Raw genomic sequence first — 23,966 nt, 5'->3', positions numbered from 1 at the left:
AAAAAAAGAAAAAGCACTATTTTGATACACTTTTTTCAATTACAAAGTAACACAAAAAATCCTTCAATAGGTCTTAGTACTGTTAGCTTGCTTATAGAATAAAAAGAGGTGCTTTTCATCAGTGACCTAGTTTTAGAAATTCATATGCATTCCTATGGTAATAACATTCAGTAGTATATCATATCTTGTTGTGTAGCAATCCTGGAATTAAAAGAGGCAGTTATGATGAATGCAAAATATAATGCAGATAGGAACATGCAGTGGTCTCACCACTTACCATGGGCATAAGTTGTGGTTGTTGTTACGTACCGTCCAGTCGGAATGGACTCACAGCTGACAAGCAGGATTTCAGAGGCAGTAAATGATAGCGGAGAAAAATGAGCCCATGCCTCTCACAGAGCAATTGGTGGGCCGGCAGCACAACTCTTTATAACCAAGAAGGAATCACTTGATCTCACAAATTGCCCAACATCAAAAACCCAAGATTCTTCCAACCTTCTCATTTTCAAACATTTCCTGAGCATCTTCCTTTCACACTGCTGGCTTCTCTCCTGTCTCTAGTGACTTCTGAGACTATGAGATGGGTCTTACCTTATCTTTCATTTTGTCTCTGACTTTTCTGAGTTTTAAACTGTTTATTCTAAATTTGGAAATTTTTTCTTTATTTGGTTTTCCCCACATTTTTTAAACCCTTTCTGTTGTTTTCTTTTTACTTTTGACAAATGTATTTTAAATACTCCAAGTTCTTTTTTGTTTTCTCAAGGTTCCTTTCTAAATAGCATCTGATTTTCTGGCAGAGGTGAAATGTCCTCAACTGTTTTTAAAGTATTTGCAGTTGGTTTTGTAGTTATTGTTAGGTTCTACAAAATTGACTCCAACTCAGGGCACCCACTGGAAGACAAAACAAACTCCTTGATCATGATCCTACACAGCTCTGCTGGATTTCATTTGTTCGCTGCCACAGTGACTGTGTTAATCCAGCTCATTGAACCTCTTCCTCTCTTTCTCCGACCCTCGACTTTCCTAAGCATGATGTCCTTCTCCAGGGACTGAACCCTCTTAATATGTGAAATCCTCAAATATGTAAAAATCTGCCTCATCATTCTTGTTTCTGTAGAGCATCCTGGCTGCCCTTTGTCCAAGACAAATTGGTTTATCCTTTTAGTAGTCCATGGTGGTTGTTGTTGATTTCTGTCAAGTTGAGTTCAACTCATAGCGACTATATGAACAAAGGATCTGAAGCCTTTCTATAACTATTGACATTTCTCCAAGTTCATAGTGTTTCCATAAACATGTGGTTTAGGAAGTTGATGCCACTCCTGTTTCAAAGTCCATCTTAAACTGGGAGCTTCACCAAACACTGTCCACCTTGGGCAACTGTTTTGGCATTTGACACCCAATAGTACAAGGTTCAGCATAGCAGCAAACCCTGATTACCTCAGTAGAGCAAATTGACAGAAGAGTGCCCAAAACTTAGAAGAATATTCCTCCAAAATATAACAAGACTAGTCTCACTTGGCAATGGTTAAGTGCCGACACATTGAATACTGAATATGACTCACAGCAACCGTATGCACAAAAGACTTAAACCCTGTTTCACAGTATTCCTTGGCAACACCACAACTCACCATGTTGTTGCTGTTTAGCATTGAGTCCGAACCGACTTAGAGCTGATCCGAAACTGGGTTTTCAGAGGCAGTAAATCACATGGGAGGAATTACCCATGGAATTACCCAGCAAAAAACCTCTTCCTGCTGCCAAAGCTCCTCCAAGCTATGATTGTCTGCACGGAAAGTGGTATGTTGAGAATGAGTTCCTAACATTTAAGTCGGACTTGTTGTAAGTATTGAAAGCATTGGCTTGCCGACCTATGTCTATACTTCCTGTTTAAACTTCAGCTAAGTTCCTTTCACAGTGCTGAGACCACCTCCTTGTTTTCATGTTACTTACAGCTCAAAGGGGATGGCTGTACCTTTGTTGCTGTTTCATGTACCGTCAAGTTGGAACTGACCCATGGCTGACCTTCCAGTGGGTTTTCAGAAGTAATTAATCACGAGGAAAGAGATTCCCCATTCTTCTCCTATAGAGCATCTCTTGAATTTGAACCGCTGGCCTTTGGAATTGCAGCAAAGCTTCTTACCACTAGGCCCCTAGAGCTCCAGCATTTTAGAGCTTGCTTTTCTCTCCACATCCACAGTTGCTCTTCTGTGTGCTTTGTTTTTGAATATTTGTTTATTTTTAAAATTAACTCTTCTGTTATTCAAGGAATTCTGGTGGCATAGTCTGTAAGGAGCTGCACTGCCAACCCAGAAGCCATGCCTCTATGAAGTTCACGGTAGTTGTCTCGTGGAAGAATGGTGGGCAAGTTCCTCTCCTAAGGCTATTTACATCTTTAGAAAGTCAGCCGTTTGATGAATGATTTCTGACACCATGGCAATGACTTTGACTTCTCTTATTCAAAGAAAAATCATTCTAGGTTTCTAATATGCATTTATTATACCATATATTTAAGGCAGAAACTTATATTTTGACAGTACACTTTGCTTTATGAGTCCATTGTATTGCTTTATTCATTACAATTCACTACTTTGGTTAACGATTGCTTTAGGGTTTGCAATATATACCTTCACTTATCACAGTTGACCTTCAAGTGACATTGTACCCCTTCACAGCTAGTGGAACAACATTACACTAACTTCCAGTCAGTCTCTATAGACCCCTGTGCTTTTGGTTTATATCTTAATTTTATGTATGTTATATACTTGACATTTTATTGTTGTTATTATCTCTGTGTAAAGAATCAATTATCTTTAAAGATATTTAATTAACAAGAATTTAATTAACATGGACTTTACTGTGCTTTTCTCCCCAAGCAGTTACCAAACTGCATGTTTTTCATTACCTTATGTATGTCTATACTACCATCTAGTATCATTTTCTTTACACCCAAAAAATCTATTTTAATATTTATTTTGAAGATAGTATAACAATAAAATTCTCTCTGCTTTTAAGTATTAAAGTAATCATCACTTTAGTTTGATTTGGGGTAATATTTTAACTCAATCTAGGATTGGTTGATTGGCAGGTTTTATTTATTATTTCAATATTTGAAGGATGTCACCTCACTCACTATCTTCTTACTTTCATTATTTCTTATGGGAAACTTTCTCTCATCCCTACCTTTTTTTCCCTAACACATAGTGGTTACAAATTTAATTTTTATTTTTATCCTTGATGTTGAGCAAGTTCATTGTTACATCCTTTGGTATAAATTTATCAGTTATTTTACGCTTGGGATTGTGCTACTTGGGTCTGTATTTATAAGTTTCAACGAACTTCAGGGGAAAATATGGGTATTATTTCTTAACTTTTTTGTTCCTGAAACATCACTCATTCAGGCATTCCAATTGCACATATTTTGTTGTTGTTGTTTTTATATGCCATCAAGTCGCTTCCAACTCATAGTGACCCTATGTACAAAAGCCCTAAACTCCGTTCTATTCTGTGCCAACCTTGCCATCTCAAACTCACTCATTCCCACCACTCCAGTCACAGAATCAGTGCATCTCATCGAAGGCCTCCCTCTCCTGCACCGCCTATCCACTCTGCCAAACATGATGTCCCTCTCCAAGGACCAATCCCTTCTTGCAACTTGCCCAAAATATGTCAGATGAAGCTTCAGAATCCTTGACTCCAAGCCATTAAAATTTTCAGATGAGATAGAAGTTTAAGTCTTGCTTTTCCTACTAAGCTTCTGTAAGAAACTTCTCAAAAGTGTTGAAGAGCAACAATGTCAGTCTGGAGACTAAAGTATGCCTGACTCAAGCCATGGCCTTTGCAATTACTTGCCATATATCATGACTAAAGATGACAGAGAAGAATTGATGCCTTTGAGTTGTGGTGCTGGAGAAGAGTATTGAACGTACTATGGACTGCCAAGAGAACAAACAGGCTTTTCTTAGAGAGGATGAAACCAGGCTTCTCTTGGAGGAAAGGATTTTGAACCTTCATCTCACATACTTTGGGCATGTTGCCAGGAGGTACCGGTCACTGGAAAAGGACATCAAACTTGGAAGGGTGGAGGGATAGTGCAGGATCAGAAGACCCTGGATGAGATGGATTGACACAGTTACTGGAATAATGTAGGTATGTATGTCTGAGACACTGAGATTGGCTCAGGATAGAACAGAATTCAGAGCTATTGTACTTAGATAGGGTCACTATGAGTCGCCAGTGACTCAAAGGCACATAACAATTACAATACTTTCTTCCATCTCTTCACTTACTTTCTTTAACATAAAAGAAACAATTACAGCAACATTTTTAATATCCTTATAGGGTTACCGTAATATATCAGCACTGAGTTGTTTTTGATTGATTGATTGGTCGTCTCTTCTCTTTGTATATCAAGTAATTTCTTCATTAAATACTTGATTTATGAACTTTACATCATTGGAGATAAAAAAAGTTAATATTCTTCTAAATATTTAAACCTTTTTTATTTCCATTTGATTGGAAATAGTTTTTTATTTTGAGGGCTTACTTTTAAGATTTCACTGTTTTTAAGTAGTTCAATTATTTTCACTATTAAGGCAAAAATGAATTTCTTAAGTTATCTATGCCTTTTTTTATAAATCTGGATGTATTTTTTTATCTATTTTTCAAATTTCCTATATTAACAGACACTACTCCTGGTGACACTGCTTGATGTGCTGTGTCCTGAAAAGTATTTCTTCTCATATTGCATATCTTCTTTCTTTTTATAGGTGCTTCAAGCAGAAGTATATATTTTAATTCCATTACTCCATTTTGAGCTATGAAATCTTATTTCTCTTGCACATATGAGAAATAGCAAGTACCCAGAAGACATGTCTTTGTGGTCCATAGCACAAAGTAGTGAAAGTTGGGGACATCACTGGAACATAAGAGCTATTACAAAAGATGATTTTGTTTTAACTGATAAGAATGCATGACCATTGAGTCTTCCTGTCTAGGTGATTGGGCAATGGTCACTAAATCTGATACTGAACTACAATCTTAAGAATAATTGGACTAAATAAAGAAATGATACTGAAGCATGAACAGAGGAAAAATTGTGTGTAAATGTAGACATTGTGATGAATATCATAGAGCACATATAAATGCTTGAATGGAAGATCAACATGCTCTATAAACTTTCACTGAAATAAGAATAAATAAAAATGAAATAGAACTATAACTGCAATTTAATATCCTGGAAGCCAAATATGGTAGGAATTCACAGTCTAAAGTATAAGTTTCACGAGGGGGGAAAAAGCCTTTTGATAACCTTTTCAGAATACAAATCCTAATAGATATTTTAGTAGACAGTATTGGGAATAAGTGCTGTCAGGTACCTCTCCAGAGTATTGAAGATCAACAAAGTCAGTGTAGAAACTATGGTGCACCTGATCCAAGCCATGGTCTTCACAATTACTTGCCATGAATCAGAGGGCTGGAAAATGACCAAAGATGACAGAAAAAGAATCAGTGCCTTTGAGCTGTGGTGCTGGAGAAGAGTATTGAACATACAATGGACTGCTTAGAGAACAAATAAGCATGTCCTGGAGAGGGTGAAAACAGACTTCTCCTTGGAGGCAAGAATCGTGAAGCTCCTTCTCACATACTTTGGGCATGTTACCTAGAGGGATCAGTCCTCGGACAGGGACATCGTGGTTGGAAGGGTGGAGGTAGAGTGAATGAGAGAAAGACTCTGGATGAGATGGATTGACTCAGTGACTGGGGTAATGAGGTTGGGTGCATCAGAGATAATGAAATTGGAGCAAGATAGAGCAGGATGCAGAGCTGCTGTTCACAGGGTCACTATGAAGCACAAGCTACTCGATGGCACATCATAACAACACAGCTACTTAACACTAATAGAATGCTTACTGTTGTTGTATATCATTAGATCTATTCTGTCTCCCAGTGATTCCTATACAATTTAATACAATACAATACAATTACAATACAACACCATACAAAATACAATACAATACCATACAAAATACAGTATAACATACAATAAATACAATTTAATACAATAAATACAATACAATTACAATACAATACCATACAAAATACAATACAATAGCATACAAAATACAATACAATACCATACAAAATACAATATAACATACAATAAATACAATTTAATACAATACAATACAATAACAATTACAATGCAATGTGATGCAATGCAATGCAATGCAATGCAATGCAATGCAATGCAATGCAATACAATACAATACAAGACAACTATCTCATTTGGTTTCCTCCAACTCAAACTACTTGCCACTGACTTAGAATCGACTCATAGCTGACCGAATAGCTGGTTTCTCAGGCTGAAAGGTGTAAATCACATGGGAGGAGATCATTCATCTTTTTCCTGAGGCGGTATAGGTGGACTGCAGCCTCTGAAGAGGTATGGCCCTTGGTAGACGTTGCCATCCTACAGACTATGGCTTCAGAGCTCCCTTTGGACCTTTTAGGCTGTGATTGTTATTGAAGTATATTTCTGTGTCTTTTCTAAAGCTGAGCTACTAAAGGGTTAGCCGTCAAGTGCTTTCACGACTGTGCCAAGAAAACTTCTTATTTCTCCAAACTTAAAGCCATTGCTGTCAAACTGGAACCTACTCATAGTCAACTCTACAGGGAGTTTTTGAAGGCTGTAAATCACGCACAAAGAGATTGCCATTTTTTTTTCTCCCAAGGAACTGCAGGTGGATTTGAACCATCAGAGTTGCTGCCTTTAGGTCAATAGCACACCCCCTTACAGACTATCCCACCAGCACTCCCTAGCATGCTTCACCACTATTTAACAAACTTTCTGCTGTAGGTGCAGTTATTATCTCCACAATACAGTAAGAAAACTAAAGAAAGTGGTGTTGGTTTTTGTTCTTATGTGCCATCAAGTCACTTGTGGCTCATAACTACCCTATGGACAGTAGCTCTGAACCTTGCCCTATACGGAGAAAGTCTCCCTGTCTCTGACAAACATATACCCATTACCTCAGTTACTGTGTCAATCCATCTCCTTCTAGATTTTCCTCTGACCTCCTTCCTTCTAAGCATGATGTTCCTCTCCAAAGACTGGTCCCCCCCACCCCCTGGCAACGTGCCCAAAGAATATTAGATAAAGCTTCAAAATCCTTACCTCCGAGGAGCAAATTGACAAGAAAAATCACCCATGTTCACTCGACAATTGAATGAAGAAACCAGTTCACACACTCCCTTGGCACAGCAGCTGATCAAAGAGCCATAGTTCCTATACCCCATCCTCTGAGTAACTAGAGGGATGCTGTTGTTAGATGTCTTCACGTCACCTTTGACTCAACAACTCTAACTCCAACAGACCAAAGCCCAGCCTGATCCTGCGCCATCCTTACAGTCTCTATCTTCCTTAAATTCACTGCCACAGTCAAGTGTCAGTCCATGTGGTGAGAGATTTGCCCTACTTCACCGATCCTTCAAACATGATGTCCTTTCCCAGGGACTTGTCCCTCCAGATAACACATCCAAAATATGTGAGATGAAATTGATCTACCCTTGCTTCTAAGAGAACACTCTGGCAGCACCTCTCCTAAGACAGATTTGTTAATTCCTTCAGAGAAGCAGGAGTGACATCCACTTCCTAAACTAGGTGCCTCTGGAAACTCTACAAACTCTCTTATAAATGTATAGAAATTACGTTAATCATAGAACAGAGTTCAGGTCTCTTGCACCAAGCTTACTTTGAGTCATATTTGACTCGACGGCACTTAACCACTGCTAAATTAGATTAGTGCTGTTATATCAGGAGGAACATTCTTCCACTTTGCACATCACTCCTTGTCAATATGCTATATAAGGTAACCTGGGTTTGCTATGATGCTGAACCTTGTGGGGGTATCAAATACCATAATGATTTCCTGTTATGGACAGTGTTTGGTGGAGCTTCCAGTTGTAAAGTAGGTTGTGAAGCAAGAGTGGCATCCAGGTCCTAAACCACATGCCTCTAGAAACTCTATGAACTTGGAGAACAATGACAGCTATGGAAAGGTATTAGGTCTTCTGTTCATAGAATTGCTATGAGTCAACCTCAACTTGATGGCAATCAACAACAACAACAGTTCATGATATAGTCAATGATTTTCAATGCCACCAAAATTCAAAGGCATCAATTGTGTTTTTTTTTAATTGTCCTTATTTTTAGTTTTTCATATTTTTATTATTATTGTTTTCATCTGATTGTAAGCAATTAAAAAGTGATGGCTTTGATTAAGTGCACCCTAGTCTGTAAAGTGATGCCCTTGCTCTTCAGTTCTTTATGATGATTCTCAGTTCTAAAATAAGTAACATATTTTCCCATCTGATGCTTTGGGCATTCTGCAGTAGGATGATATACACATGGACTGGTGACTCAGTTTACACATCCTAACTCATGTGGAATTTTTGGTTTTACAAAATAGAGATAATGATTGGTTCAAAAAGGGGGAAATGATACATATACCTCGAGGTAATGATTTAAAATGCATCAGTAAGTGGACAGGTAAGGATTATATTCCCTGCAAGGGCAAGGTCTAGGACACCTGTATGTGTGTTCAAAGAGTCTTTGTCAGATTGACATCCACTACTCAAGCTCTAAGAATGATTAATATTTTCTTTTTTAAGTTCTCATTGCAGAGTACTGTGTTGCTTTAAAAAAAAAAACCAAACGAAACCCACAAACATTGCTAAGGAATCAGCTGGGGGTAGGCATCCCTTGCAATAATTGATGGTATACTATGATATTGGGATCATGACATTTTAAATCATTTCTTAAAATTATCATATCTCTTAATGTTAATTAAAGTGTAATTTGTCTAAACAAGTTATGCCTGTGTATGAGGGAATGCATTTTAAATCTGACTTTTCTTATAGTAGTTCATATTCTTCCTGCTGTAATGACCAAACACTGAACAAAGAGAACCTGTACAATTAATACTGGCATTTCTACCTCTCAGGAAGCTTCTACTGCCAGTGAACACCAAGGGCCTGAGAGTTAGGAAGATGTAGCAAGGCAGCTGTCACCGTCATTCTGCTCACAGGACCTCTTTGAGTCCCTGAGGGCAGTCGTCCACTCTCTACTTACTTGGTGATTCCATCCAGTGAATGTCACACAGATAAAATTAACTACATGTTGAGGACACCCGAAATTTTATCTTCTTCTAAGATATTTTCCTTAACGTTGGTATTGTGTGCCATTCACTCAGAATCAACTCATAGCTGACCCTGTAGCAGGTTTTCAGAGACAGTAAATTTCAGGAGAGACTGCCGATCCATGTCTATCGGAGCAGCTGTTAGATTTGAACCACATACTTTGGAATTGTAATGCAGCTTCATACCAGTAGGCCACCAGAATTTCTTAAATTTGTTGCTGTTGTTATGTGCCATCAAGTCACTTGCTACTCATAATGACCCTGTGTACAATGGCCCTAAACCCTGTTCTATCCTGTGCCAATTGCACTGTTTCCAACATACCTACACCCATTACTCCAGTCACTGAATCAATCCATCTCATCAAGGGACTCCCTCTCCTGCGCTGCCCCTCCACCCCGCTAAGCATGTCCCCCTCTCCAAGGACTGGTCCCTCCTTGCAACATGTCCAAAGCATGTCAGACAAAGCTTCAGAATCCTTGCCACCAAGGAGCAGCCAGGTTTCGTCCTCTCCAGGACAAACCTGTTTGTTCTCCTAGCAGTCCATGGTATATTCAATACTCTTATTGAATATTGACTTCCTTAAAGAACTACTCATTAATTAAATTGCCTCCTTTACACCTCAAAAGTAAAATATACAAACCTTCTTACTGTTGTTCGGTGCCATCACACCACCGACTGAATCATAGTAACCCCATGTGTGGAAACCTCGTCTTAACTTGCACTGTCCACATTGTTCCCACCGCACTGCCCCTCCCCTCTTTCAAATCTTTTGTTGAGATATTTTATTTGAGGTCCTTCCTGTTCACAGAATTCAAAATTACTGCCCTTTCTAAGTATGACATTTTCTATCGCGTTTCCTTTATTTGTTTTTCCCGTTGCATATAACACATTCTAACAGAACACATTACGAATGCATACGTGACATTTGTTCATTTTGTTTATATCAAATATATCTGGTACTAAGCCATTTTCCATCTAGCCTGGTGGGAAACTCCATTTCATTATGACAGAGGCTCCTTATTTCTACCCAGCTTGGCATGGAGATCTTAGAAGCTATGGGTAGTTCAAAGGGCATAAATTTGGCACCTTTGCTGCCTCCCTAGAATCTGTCACAAGAGACTCCATCAGCTTGCAGCGTGGGTGGCCGCATTTCTCAGGCCCTGAATTTCATTTCCAGCTCTTTGATTCCCTAACATCTTAAGAAAGAGGTCTAACCAAGCTCTCTCACTTTGCTTTGTGTCTCAAAACTCAAATTACCATCCTCTACGAAGTCTTTATCATCCTCCCTTACTATTTTCACAGAACCTCTGAAAAGTAGTTGCTTATTTCCATGCTCAGCCATAGTGTATGCCTTCAAGGGCAGTGTTTCCTCCTGTCGTACTTAGGACACTATGAGGTGACTCAATGGCACTTAACAAAAACAACTTGCTCTCAGTGGATTTCCTCTTGGGAAGCAATAGCCTGGATCTGTGAAGAAGGGACAGGAAGTATGTCTGTGATTAAAGTCCTCATTGATGGAGAGATGAACTTCCAGGTGAGTTTGCTACAGAGATTAACAGGAAAATGAAGAGCCAGTCTATCCTCTCAGGCTGGGTTGAGGAGGAGAGGAGATACAACTCCAGAGAGAACAAATTGTTCATAATACAGTGAAACAGTGGTAAAACAGTAACTCTAATCTTGAGAAGTTTTAAAAATAGCTGCAAAGAGTTTTATTCAATGTTTTCTTGATTCCCATTTGTTAGCAGGAAAACATCTAAATTATAAACACTTTAGTGTTTTTATTTGGGGACAAATAAAACAGAAATTAAAAGTGCTGTGAAGAACCAATCTTTAGTGGGATTTAGCCTCATGAAACAGTAATAGAAGACTGTGGAAAGAAGAAGGAAGCAGGTTGATTTCCAACGTTGGAGGTAGAGAGTGAAAAGGAAAAATAGTTTCATAAGGTGTCACATCAAGGCCAGGAAAAGCTTAATGAAGGAAATTCTATTTAAATGAATTCTCTGCCAAGATACGGCTTTTTGAGGTTAACGGAATTATTTGAGATCTGATAGCACAATACCTGATATTCCCACTGTGTCACATACTGTGTATACAATCTCCCCTTGCCTCAGCCCCTCAGTGCATGTTACGAGGTTGTATAGATGCCTCACTGCTCAGATGGTTAAACACATTCCGAACAACTGAATGTTTTGCTCAAAAGTCAACCAAACCAATGGTCTTCAAGCGGGTGTCACCTCACAGAGACCCCAGGAGGGTCTGAGTAGGACTGTATCCCACAAGGTTTTTGCTGGCTAGTTTTTCAGAAGTGGATCCCAGCTCTTTCTTCAGAAACTGTCAAATCCCAATGCTGTCAAGTAGAGGACAATAGAAAAGAAGACAAGTATTGAACCCTGAGTCCAGCCTTTCTGCCATAACTCCCTCCTTTGACACCCTACACCCATGAAAATGACGTACCTTCCTAGGTAAATCCCCAGAGAACATCTTCAGCTCCATGCCTGATTGTTTCCTGATTTCGAAAGCATACTTTCATCTTTTTATGCCTAATATGATGCTTGAGGAACATAATCAATAAACACATGATGAGTGGTGAGAAAAACACATCGTGCCAATCTACTTCCAACTGCAAAATTTCACAGTAACAGCCCATAAAATAGAACGTAAACAATATTCACGGGGGAAATATGCATAGCAATTCAGGGGTTGCGACCTCTAAAAGGCACTGCCCAAGCGCAGAGCACCGTATGCTAATTGGCAAAGTGAAAATGTGCAGATTCTGAACGAATTGAGCTTATGCATGAAAAACGTTTCTAATTTTTATATTATTAAGATTTTATAAGATATATAATGATCCTGTGGCATACTTTGTTACAATGCTCGTTATAAAATCTGCAAAAAAATGGGGATTAAAATAAATCTCAGATGTCAACACAATCTCCTGGGCAATTCTTCACTAGACCAAATGATGTCTTCTGGGACTGCATTATCTATGAGGCTGAGAATGGCTAATGAGTCTCATCTATTGTGCTAGAACCTGGGCTCTGAAGAAAACTTTCTATTCTCCTGAACCAAAGGTTGCACCCACTTACACTTGAGGAGGAAACTCGGCTTTTACGGTTAAAGGCAACTGTCTTTAGAATAGCAAGCTTGTCTGGGCCACATTAAATTTCCAGTAGTCCTTGAGGTGTGGCAGTAATCCTCCGGGGCCAGCATTGGTCCCATGAGAGCAGGGTCCTTTATCGTTTGCTCACTCGTGCACTCCATCGGAGCTTTGGTAGCTTAGCGATAAGGAGCTACACTGCCAAATCAAAGGTACGTGGTTCGAGCTCACTTGCTGCTCTAAAGGAGACAGAGATGGGCAGTCAATTCCTGTGTGGCCTACGACCTCTGAAAATCTTTTGGAAAGTCAGCTATGAGTTGGTTCCAATTTGATGGTCCAAAACGACAAATACTGCATGGTGCCACTGTTCTAAAACAGGACTGACATTCAAGCTCTGGTGACCTAGGGGCAAAGAAGCTGTACTACAATCCCAGAGGTGAGCAGTTCAAATCCACCAGATGCTTTGCTGGAGAAGGAGGGACAATCTCCTCCTGTACAGTCAGATCTGATTTGATGGTACACTCACACACAAAAATTTTCATGAAAATTAATAAAATATAATTATAGAAAGAAAAAACAACAGGACTGACATCGGGGTTGGAGGGGAGACTGAGAAAGATGGGATAAATTATGTATACTGCATTGAAACAAATGAAGGAGAGAAATGTTTAAAAGCAATATGTGATTAGGTATTATTGTCAGTACAGGAGTTCAGAACGAAGGCTGCATAGTGGAGTGGACCTGGGGGATGGATTGTATAACAATGAAAGAATTTTTCCTTTACTTTTCAAAATGAAGGCTGCATAGTAGAGTGGTCTTGGAGGGAGATTGGATAACAATGAAAGAATTCTACTTTTCAAAGAGAAGAGTGAACTGGGAGGGGGGAGGTTGGGCAGGGAAAAAAGTTCAACAATGAATGAACGGAAATCCAAAGACTCTGTAAACTTTCATTAAAATTAATTAATAAAGAGAAAAAAATTCAACATGTATTCCAGGTACACAGGACAGTACCTGGCACAAAGTAACAGCTCAGTAAACATACACATGGGAATTATGCAAATATATGGACATACTAGCATTAAAATAAACAACAACAACCTGTTTCTATCTTCTGCTCACTGTCGCAAAGTACAGTTTCGCTCTGTAAGCCTCCCTGGGGTTTCTGACGCTTTACAGGGAAAGAGAGTGTCCACCTTTCTCCCAAGGAGCTATTAGTGAATTCAAATTACAGACTTTCCAGTCAGCAACACACTATACTCTGTGTCACCAGAGCCCCTCAAACCATCTCCAGCACTATCAAAGCATCCCTCTACCTGGACAGTGTGCTGCTCATTCCTTTACCATCATCTAACCATGCGTGTTTTTAAAAATTATTTGCTCCTCTAACTCTTGTGCAACGTTCCATTACCTGTCTACCTTCTGACTGAAAGGTCAGCAGTTCAAATCTACCAGCTGCTTCAAGGCAGAAAGACAGGTAGGCTCTTCCCTTAAAGGTTTACAACTTCAGAAACCCCGTGTAGGCTCACTATCCACCGCCGCAATGGCAATGGCTCCTGTAGCCTTTACAGGACTTTGGTTCTTCTGACCTTTACAGCCTCCTTCCATGGTTACCAGGGTCGCCAGTTAGACTTCCCAGTGTGGTGGTTATACTTTCAACTATAATTAGTTTCTCAGTAATAGTTTTCAAATCCTCGTGTTGCTTTTAAAGAAAGGACAGGATTTACTATGATTTCTCCTTCCCTACCTGAAAAATGTTATGACTTTGTCTTAGAACCAAGTTGAGGTGCAAAGACGTCACTAGCAATGTGGTTGCTGATGTCGTGTGTCTTCCAATTGATTCTGAGTTATGAAAATCTTAGAGGACAGAACACAACTGCCTCCTAAGAGTTCCCAAGCTGAAATATCCATGAGAGCATATTTCCAGGTCTTTTCTCCCTCAGTACAACTGGTGGGTTCAAAATGCCAACTGTTGGACTGGCAGCTTAGCATTTTACCATTGCATGACTGAGGAGGAACTGAAGTGCTTGCTGCAGGGGTCAAGAACTGCAGCCTTCAATATGGATTGAGGCTCAATGTCAAGAAGACAAAGATTCTCACCACTGGGCCAATTGGCAGCATCAGGATGGATGGTGAAGAGATAGAGATTGTTCACAGCTTTAGTTTGCTTGGCTCCACAGTCAACACTCTTGGCAACAGCAGCCAGGAAATCAAAAGATGTACTGCTATGGGAAAGTCTGCTGTTAGGGACCTCTCCAAAGTATTGAAGAGCAATGGTGTCTCTCTGGAGACTAAGGTGCATCTGATATAGGCCATGGTCTTTGCAATCACTTGTTATGTGCCAGAGAGTTGGACAATGACTAGGGAGGATAGAAGGAGAATTGATGCCTTTGAGCTGTGGTGCTGGAGAAGAGTATTGACTGTACCGTGGACTGTCAAGAAAACAAACAGGTTCATCCTGGAGAGGGTTAAACCAGGCGGCTCCTTGAAGTCAAGGATTCTGAGGCTCCGTCTAACATACTTTGGACATGTTATGAGGAGAGACAAGTCCTTGTAGAGGGACATCATGCTTGGTAAGGTGGAGGGACAGCGCAGGAGGTGAAGGCCCTCCAGGAGGTGGATTGATTCAGTGACTGGAAAAATTGGGATGGGAATGTGGGAGACAGTGCGACTGGCACAGAATAGAGCCGAGTTTAGGGCTGTTGTACATAGGCTCGCTATGAGTCGCAAGCATCTCGACAGCACATAACAACAACAACATCAATCACCAGGGCTACCATAGCAATGCAGAGGCAGAGTGATTTGAGTACAGCAGAAAGAGCTGATTATGCATTTAAGTTTCACCATAAATCTTGGCATAAATCTAGGCAGAGGTGTGGTTTTGTTGTTGTTTGTTTGTTTGTCACCACAATTTCTTGTAGTAGAGTTAATGTTCTGGGTTTTGGGTGACTGTATCTGTTTCCTACTGCTGCTGTAAAAAATAAGCACAAAATAAGAGTGATAAACAACATAAAAAATGTATTTACTCACACATCCAGAGTCTAGCAGTTCCTATGGGTTTGTTAATGTGTCTTTATATGGCTTCCTTTCCTCTGTCTCTCTGTGTGAGTTCTTTTATAAGGACTGCACTCAGATGGGATTAGGCCCCCAGCTTACTCAGTTACGAACTCATTTTAAGTGATAGCCTCTTCAAAACCCTTGTTTTCAAACAAAGTCACATACAAAGTCAAAGTCACAAGTTCTAAGGGAAAAGACTTCAACGCATCTTTTGGGGGACACAATGTGATCCACAGCAACAATACCTGGCACTTTTCAAACACCGAGCATCAAGCATCCTAGGGAGCTTATTCTTACAAGGCCTGTGTGTTCCACTAACTCACTTTATAAAAATACAGTTGGAGGCAGGCGGTGGGTCTGACTATAAGGCACTCAGACCCAGTGTGCCCAGCTCCACCTCTGCCTGTGCACTCACCAGAATGACTGAGTGAAGGGAGATAAATACTGCTTCCACCATGTAGTAGGCATAGGGGTCCAAAAGCCAATTTGTTTCTTAAAACCTGATTCACCACTGAAAAAAAATGGCAAAATAACATCAACCATCATAATATTTAAAATATCATCATCATCATCATCTATAAGCACAACCAGCTCATTGTAAAAGCCAACCAGTTGTTCTTGTGAATATCCTCAGAGACTCTAGATGATACTATAAGTGCCTTTAGCTGCTATGCGAAAGGTTAGAAGTTTGAGTCCCCGTCGCTCCAACTTCAGGTACCTTGGAAGAAAGGTCTGGTGATCTACTAAATACAAACAAACAAACAAGCCAGAAAAAGAAAAATGAACAAACAAACAAAACAAAAAACCAGTCATTGAGAAACCTTATACAGCACAGGGCTACACTTGGGGTCACCATGAAAGAACCAACAACACCATGAGTCTTTACTTTTCATGTGATTTTTATTTTCTCTGAGGCCCTACGAACTATAACTAAACAGAATAAAGAACTTGACCTAACATAATCAAACAAGAATCAGATATTAACCACCATCCCCCAAAACACATACACATGCACACACCAGAAAATGCCTGTGGAAATGATCCACTCCCCTGTTGACAAGTCACTTGTGACTCATTGTCACCTTCCATTGGGTTTCCAAGATGATAAGTCTTTATGGGAGGGGACTTCCCAGAGCAGCTGGTGGCTTTGAACTGCTGACCTTTCAGTTAATAGCATAACATGCAATGACCTCCTTATGGAAATGAGAAAAGGCGAGCGGTTTGGTACAAAGGACACACTGGGTTTCATGTTAAGACAACTATCCATATGCAAGTTTATGGTCCAAATAAAGAGCATGCTGGCTTTTGTGCTGCCTTAGTCTGAAAAGGCAAACTGTGCTTTTCAGAGGGTGAACGGACTATTTCCTCATGACAAGAGGTGCATCTTTAAGCATGTCGACAATTTCATTATCCTGAGTGCAGTAAATCCATATCAACAGCTCTTCCCTGTTCCAAATTACAAAAGTAGCTTTTCTTTTTTTTTTAAAGCAATGAATAAGCAAACTTACCTGTGTCTCGTCCTTCCGGGATTGGAGTCGGTCCAAAATCTGGCAAGATGCAGAGACGCGTCTTAAATTGAAACACTTCCTAAAATTGCCTTTCCCCCAAAATGAGGCCACTGAAAAGATTAAAACCCTCTTCTTTCCTTCCTCAAAAAAATATAAAAAGTGCACATAATTACATTCTAATTTAAAACTCTAATTGAGTGCTCTTGTATTCGTAAGATGTTCCACTTTCCTTTAGGGACAATATTCTTATTAGTCACACAAGCTGTCTAATCATTTAAGGGCAAGACTTCTCCGTACCCTATACCTTTATTGCAAAGCAAATGAGAAAGTGCAATCCTGTCTTTTTTTCCTAAGTGCATCTCAATTATGTACTTATAAAAGCAACAATCAAATCCTCAGTTAAAAAAAAAATCCTTTTTCTCCCACTACTACAACAGTCTAAAGACAGCTGTTTTAGGCCTGTCTGTCTGTATTTTTTTAAGGCCATATCCTTCCTCATCTGATTCTGAATTCATTTTCAAAGTACTTATTAAAACAAAAAAGCAAAGGCATTTATTGTAATAGAAGAGTAAGTAAGTTTAGTTAGCTAATAGAAAAGCAAAGATCTAACACCATCGGCTTTAGAACATGATGCTTGGTGTCAGGCGAGTTACCTTACCTTTCTGGGTCTCTCTGGGTGAGGACTGTATGAGTTAATAACCAAAACATGCTTTTAAAAGCTCAAAGTAATAAATAGATGCTCAATAAAATCAGCATCCTTATAATTAGGGAGTCTTTTTGTAAGAATTAAAAAAACACAATATTTCATTTTCTCCTAACTTCCCTACTCTCCCCATTCAAAGAACCACTCCGGAATAAATTCACTGCTACTAAGTCAGTCCCAACTCCCAGCTCCATCCATTTCTGGGCCTACTTATCTAAGGAGAGAGTTTTTCCATCTTACGCTGTGGTCGGTGGATTCAAACTTCTGAACTTTCAGTTAGCAGCCCAGTATAATTGACACTCGGCCACCAGGCTTTTTTATAAAGGAAGAAGGAAAGGAAAGTGCAATTGAAAATGCCAGCCAAGTCACAGGCGCTTTGTGTAGCTTATGCCAACCTATCATCAAAGAGTCTGCTTAGGGTAGAAGGTTGTCTTATTTAGAATGCTGACCACACCAATAATTAGTACCAGACTAACCACAAAAAAGCCCAGGTCCTGTTTAAAAGGGATATATTATTAGGCATTATTGTCATGTCAGGAGTCCAGAATGAAGGCTACATAGTGGAGTGGACTTGGGGGAGGGATTGTATAACAATGAAAGAATTTTTCTTTTAAAAGAGAAGAGTGAACTGAGTGGGGGGGAGTGGGCAGGGAGAAAAGTGCAACAATAAATGAATGGAAATCCAAAGTCTCTGTAAACTTTCATTAAAATTAATTAAAAAAAAAAAGCCTAGGCCAATAATATCCCAAACATTTCATGTGTTGTACCACTTCATTTTTTTTTTAAGTATGAATTGGTCCTCCTCCTCCCCCAGCCCAAAACGCCCTTCCTTGTTCTTGGACTTAGCCGTTAGCTGGGAGGTCTGGAGGCGGTCTGGCAGCTATTGAAGGCAAAGAAAGGATTGAACAATGTTGGAGGCCTTGGACAAGGTTAAGATGCCAACCCAGGCAAATGGAGAGAGAGAACCCACTTCTGGGTCCCAGACACAATCTTCTAATGTCAAAATCCAGGACACAGAGCAGGTCGTCAGGGGAAGAAATGCAGTGATTTACACCCTCTTTTAGTGTGGAACCTCAGGATATCAAGGGACCAAAAAGCCATTTTAAAAAGTAAACCCTTGATACCACAAAAGCATTATGCCCAATTCCATGACAAGAAAACCGAGGTTTAGAGAGAGGACTACGCTAGCTGAAAGTCATTTGAAAAGACAAAGAACTGCTTTTCTATTTCAATCATTAATCCTACCACAAGATAACACACACACACACACACACACACACACGCGCGCGCGCTCAGAGATAAGATGGAAAGACACATAATTTTTATAATTATTTACTTCGTTAATTACATCTCACATACTTTGTGCATGTTATCAACAGGGGCCAGTCCTGAAAAAAAAGTTATCATGCTGGAAAACAACAGAGTCAAGGAGAGAGAGAAAGACTCTCAACAAAATGATTGACACGGCGACGGTGCCAGGAGGGTGGAGCCTGTGAGAGCTAAAGAGGATGGCACAGCATAGGGTAGGACTCCAAACTATTTTTCATAGGGTCCCAACTACTAGTGGTCGTCACGAAGGCAGGCAGCATGAACAACAACATAAAATTGCACAGCATGAGCACAGTAGGTTCTTTATTTAGTCCTACAAATAATCTTACGGGGTGCCTATCAATCATTATCTCTTATTCACAAAAGAAGACACTGAGTCTCAGAACGGTAAGTGATGTGAGTCAAAAGCTAGTGAAACGTGGATTTGGAGTTAAAACTGGACTCTGTTTGATTCCAAAGTCTTTATTATTTTCCATGTCCCAGGGCACCTCCTGGTGAGAAGCAAGAGATGTTTGAGTAGAAAACCTTCATTAAAATACAGAGAAAACTTTCCTTTTTGTTCTATTAAGTGATGTAAGATTTTTTTTTTTTTTGCTTTCTCTTGGAAAAGTGAATCACTCCATGGTGAAATCTTTCTTGCTGAATAAAAATGATATGAACTTGACTCTTTGAGTTGGGTAAAAGGATGAGTAATTCGATGTAGGCAACCTGCTGCCTTATTTTTGGCATATAAAGGGATTCAACAAAGGGGAAATGTCCTATTTGATGTTAGCAGAATGTGGGCTCCCTGCTGGTCATTTGTAGGTACTTTCTTCTGGGGAGCAGCTCTCTGCCACATGGCGAGGTCATAGGATTGGCATTTGAATGTGCTTACCTGCAAGGTGAAATATGCCACACATTTCAACTGAGGAGTTTCAAATGAAGCCTGTTCTTGGCTCTGTTTCCAAGCTGCTTCTAGAGCTTTCTTTGTCTCAGAAAACACTAAAACTCACCATGGCGTTTCAATAAACACCCATGGAACTGAAGAGTATAGAAGGTTCCCTGGTGGCCTACCTCCCAGAATGGATAGTACTTACTCCAAATGCTTCCCTTTGGAATACCTTCAAGGATTCGTAGCTGAGATTCTACTCCCCAGATAAAGTGCAGTCATGAAAACCCATTGTCATCAGTACTTTAGCTGGCCTCTGTGTCAGTGGCCAAGTAGGTTAGCTGAAAGACATCTGCCAGAAAACTCATGCGTTTTCTAAAATGGAATTTTGAGAAGATAAATTGAGACAAAAATATGCCGATTTGCATGAACTTATACAATTTTTATCTTCTATTTAAGGATAAACTATCAATCATGAGTGCAGAAGAAAAAAAATCAAGATGAACTAACACTCCATGGAAACAGAAATTATTCAAGTTCTAGCCCTAATAGACATCTCCTAGTTCTTCAAAAAAGGTAAAGATAGTTTAACATTGAAAATCATAGTTTTGGTTATTTTTTTAATGTTAGGCCTAAAGGTTGTAACTAAAAACATCTTCTGAGTTCTAAATGTAAAGAATGTCTTCTGGAAGAAAATTTCATATACAGAATATCTTGAAAAGTAGTCCTTAACGAGTTGTTTTTTTGCATCGATGAAGTGTCACTTCTCCAATTCCAAATTTCCGTTACAATTTCTAGCACTTTTGAATGCTTTCTCTGAAAATACCACAGTCACAGCTCTAACCCACATAAATATGCGCCTTATCTAGGTATACTGAGCGAGAACAAATGTTCTTCAGTTATATAAATAAGAAATTCAACGTGTGTAGAAGAAGCCAAACTATACAGAGAGAAAAAGAGAGGCAGTCAAAGCAACTGATGCCATTTAACATTACCAGTCATTCTACAGGCAACGAAACCTTGGCTCATTTTCTCCAGTTTATGTTTTTGACGAACTCCTATTCCTTTGGTCAGATTATCTCTGTTTAAATAGTTAAAATAGCCTCTCAGCTGTTTCTTTCTTTTCCAACTAAGTGGTCTTCAGGAGTTACCTTCTTAAGGTTAAGCTTCTTATGGTGTCTTCAATTCTGAGACTTTCCATGGTTTTCCTTTGCTGGTAGAATTCTAGCTCTTTGCTATATTTTAACATTTGTAGCCATGGGTATAGTAACACTAGTTAATATATTTCAATATCCTTGTAATGGTTAAGCTGTGTGTCAACTTATCTGCCTATGATACTCAGGTTTCTCAGTTGGTGTAAGCATCCCTTTGATGAGATCTAATATAAAGATTCTCTGGTAAGATCTAATACAATATAACCATTCTCCAATGACACACCATATGATACAGTCATCGCTATCATGAGATCTGGTATGAGCAGTTAACCAATTAAAAGGGATAGACTAGGTGTGAATACCTGATAACTTTCTAATGTTTTGTTTTTTGGATCTGGATCCTTCTTCTGTCACATCATCATTTGAACTTCACTTCTTTTGACTTGAGCCAGCAGCCTGCCATACTGCCTGTCAATCTTGAGTTTGTCTCCCTGGAAAGCCAGTAGCCTACCTTGATACCAGCAAACCTTGTATGCTTCCACTCCTCCTCTGAAGTTTAACCTATGGACTTGGACTTGCTAGTCTTTACCAATACAAGCTTGTGAGTTAGTTTCTTGAGATGAATCTCTCTTTGTCTCCCTCTATCTTCTAATTATCTGTCTACACTCCTCCATTACTACATAAATATTTATAAAACCTTCTTTGGGATTTTTTTTTTAAATTAAGCCTATGATTAACCCCTCAATCATACATTGCTTAAAAAAATTATAGGCATATCCCCCTATTAACTGTCTTGTGCATCAAACCTGAAGCTAAACTTAACTTACAGTAGTACTTGTTGCTGCCTTAAGAAGTTGTGATTGTGCTACTCATGTGGAATCCAAAGCTTAGGGTTTGGCTGGAAATAATCCATTTGTATCCACTGATTTATAAGGGTCATCTATGAACTTTAAAAAAAAATCCTGGTTCTGAACAGCCTAAAAGTTCTAATTTAAGTCTATTTTTTTTAAAGTTGTCATTGAGTTGATTTCTAATATGGTGACCACATGTATGTCAGAGTCAAATTGGCATATAGAGTTTTCAGAGGCAAGCCTTTGTCTCCAGGAACCTCTGGGGAAACTCAAACTTCCAAGTTCATGGCTGATAATGTTAACTACAAGGACCAAACATTTGCATTTGAAAGGCTCTCCAATTCTGATTCATCATTTTTGGATGTGCATTCTGAGTCACTTAGAATGTATTACAATCATTTTCAAGTTCTAAAAATTGACATTCAGAGTAGTAAAATGATGTCTTAATGATCAAACATCAAGCTGCTGCCAAACCAGAGCTGTAACCTAGACTTGCCAACACTCAGTCCCAAGTTCTTCCATTTCTGTAAAGCTGCCTATTGCTAACACAATGCACGTTTTTCAAGCAGCAGTTTCTGGGTAGCTTCCCAAAGTACTTCTCTGAATCCACACAGGATGTTGCTATTGTTGTGATGTGCCTTCAAGTCCAGCATGAATCACAGTGACCTTATAAACAACAGATCTGAATGAACCCTGTCCTATCCTGTGCTACACTCACAATCTCTGACACACTTGAGCCCATTGCTACAGTCATTGTGTCAGTGCATCTCATTGAGGGCCTTCCTCCTCCCCTCTCCCAGTCTTCCACCTTTCTAAGTATGATGTCCCTTTCCAAGGTATGTAGTTGTGTTGTTAGATGCCATCAAGTCAAGTATGACCCATAGTGACCCTGTGGATCACAGCCTTTAACCTGGCCTAACCTGTACCATCCTTGCCATCTTTGATGTACTTGTACCCATTTTGCAGTCCCCTTGTCAATATATCTCATTGGGGGTTTTCCTCTCTTTCATGGACCCTCCACTGTTCCATGCATGACATCCTTTTTCAAGGAAAGGCCTCTCCCAGCAACACGTCTAAAATATGAAAAAGGAAGCTTTGTGATCCTTGCCTCCAAGGAGCACTCCTGCTGCATCCTTTCTAAGACAGACTTGTTCACCCTTGGGATAGTCCATGCTCTTCTTCAACACCACAACTCAAGGGCCTCAATTAATCTCCTGTCAGCCTTATTCATCTTCCAGCTCTCAGATGCCTAGAAAATAATTGGAAATACCATGGTCTGAATTAGGCATACCTTAGTCTTCAAACTGACATCACTGCTCTTCCATATTAAGCAAAGATCCCTGACAACAAACTTGGCCAATGTAGTATGTCTCCTTATCTCCTGCGACTGCTTATATCAAGGGTGTTGACTGTGGGTCCAAGCAAGATGAAATCAGTTTTGATCCTTGATCCATCACAATATTGCACCTGGCCCAGTGCGAAGGACTTCTGTTTTCTTGGTGTTAAGGCACAATCCATAGCGAAGGCTGTAGTCTTTGATCTTCTGCAACAAGTACTTTGGATCTCCTTTGCTTCCAGCAAGCAAGGTTGTCGGCTGGTCCGAGTGCAGTGGAGGCCGCAACTAATTGATCACAGCCTGTTACAGCAAGCAAGGTTGTGTCACCTGCATAGCACAGATGTTTTGAGAAGTCTTCCTCTGATCCTGATGCCACATTCTTTTCACAGAGTCGAGCTTCACAAATTATTTGCTCAGCACACAGATTTAATAGGTATGGAGAAAGGATCCACCCCTGACACACTCCAAGTATGTGGTGCAGATCTCCACTGTCCTTGCCTCTAAAGAGTACTCTGGCTGCCCTTTTTCCAAGACGCAGTTGTTTCATTTTTTGGCAATCTAAGGGATAGCCAGCGTTCCACTTACTTACCTTTTTGGTAAGGACAAAGTGTCATTGAAAAACCTATTTTAGTGCAAGAAACTTGTTCCTCAAAAGTCATTCTTTTTCTGATTCATCTAATTCTTCCAGGAGCTGCTCTGTCTGTACCTTAGGAATAATCCCAATCTTAATTGATCGGCCGGTTGTTTGTTGTTGTTGTTGTTATGTGCGGTCGAGTCGCCTGCGACTCATAGCGACCCTATGTACAACAGCCCTAAACTCTGCTCTGTCCTGTGCCAATTGCACTGTCTCTGACACTCCTATCCCGAT

Source organism: Elephantulus edwardii, unplaced genomic scaffold, assembly GCF_000299155.1.
Source record: "Elephantulus edwardii isolate Elephantulus edwardi_28Jun2011 unplaced genomic scaffold, EleEdw1.0 scaffold00087, whole genome shotgun sequence".
NCBI classification, from domain to species: Eukaryota; Metazoa; Chordata; class Mammalia; order Macroscelidea; family Macroscelididae; genus Elephantulus; species Elephantulus edwardii.
This window is presented reverse-complemented; position numbering follows the sequence as displayed.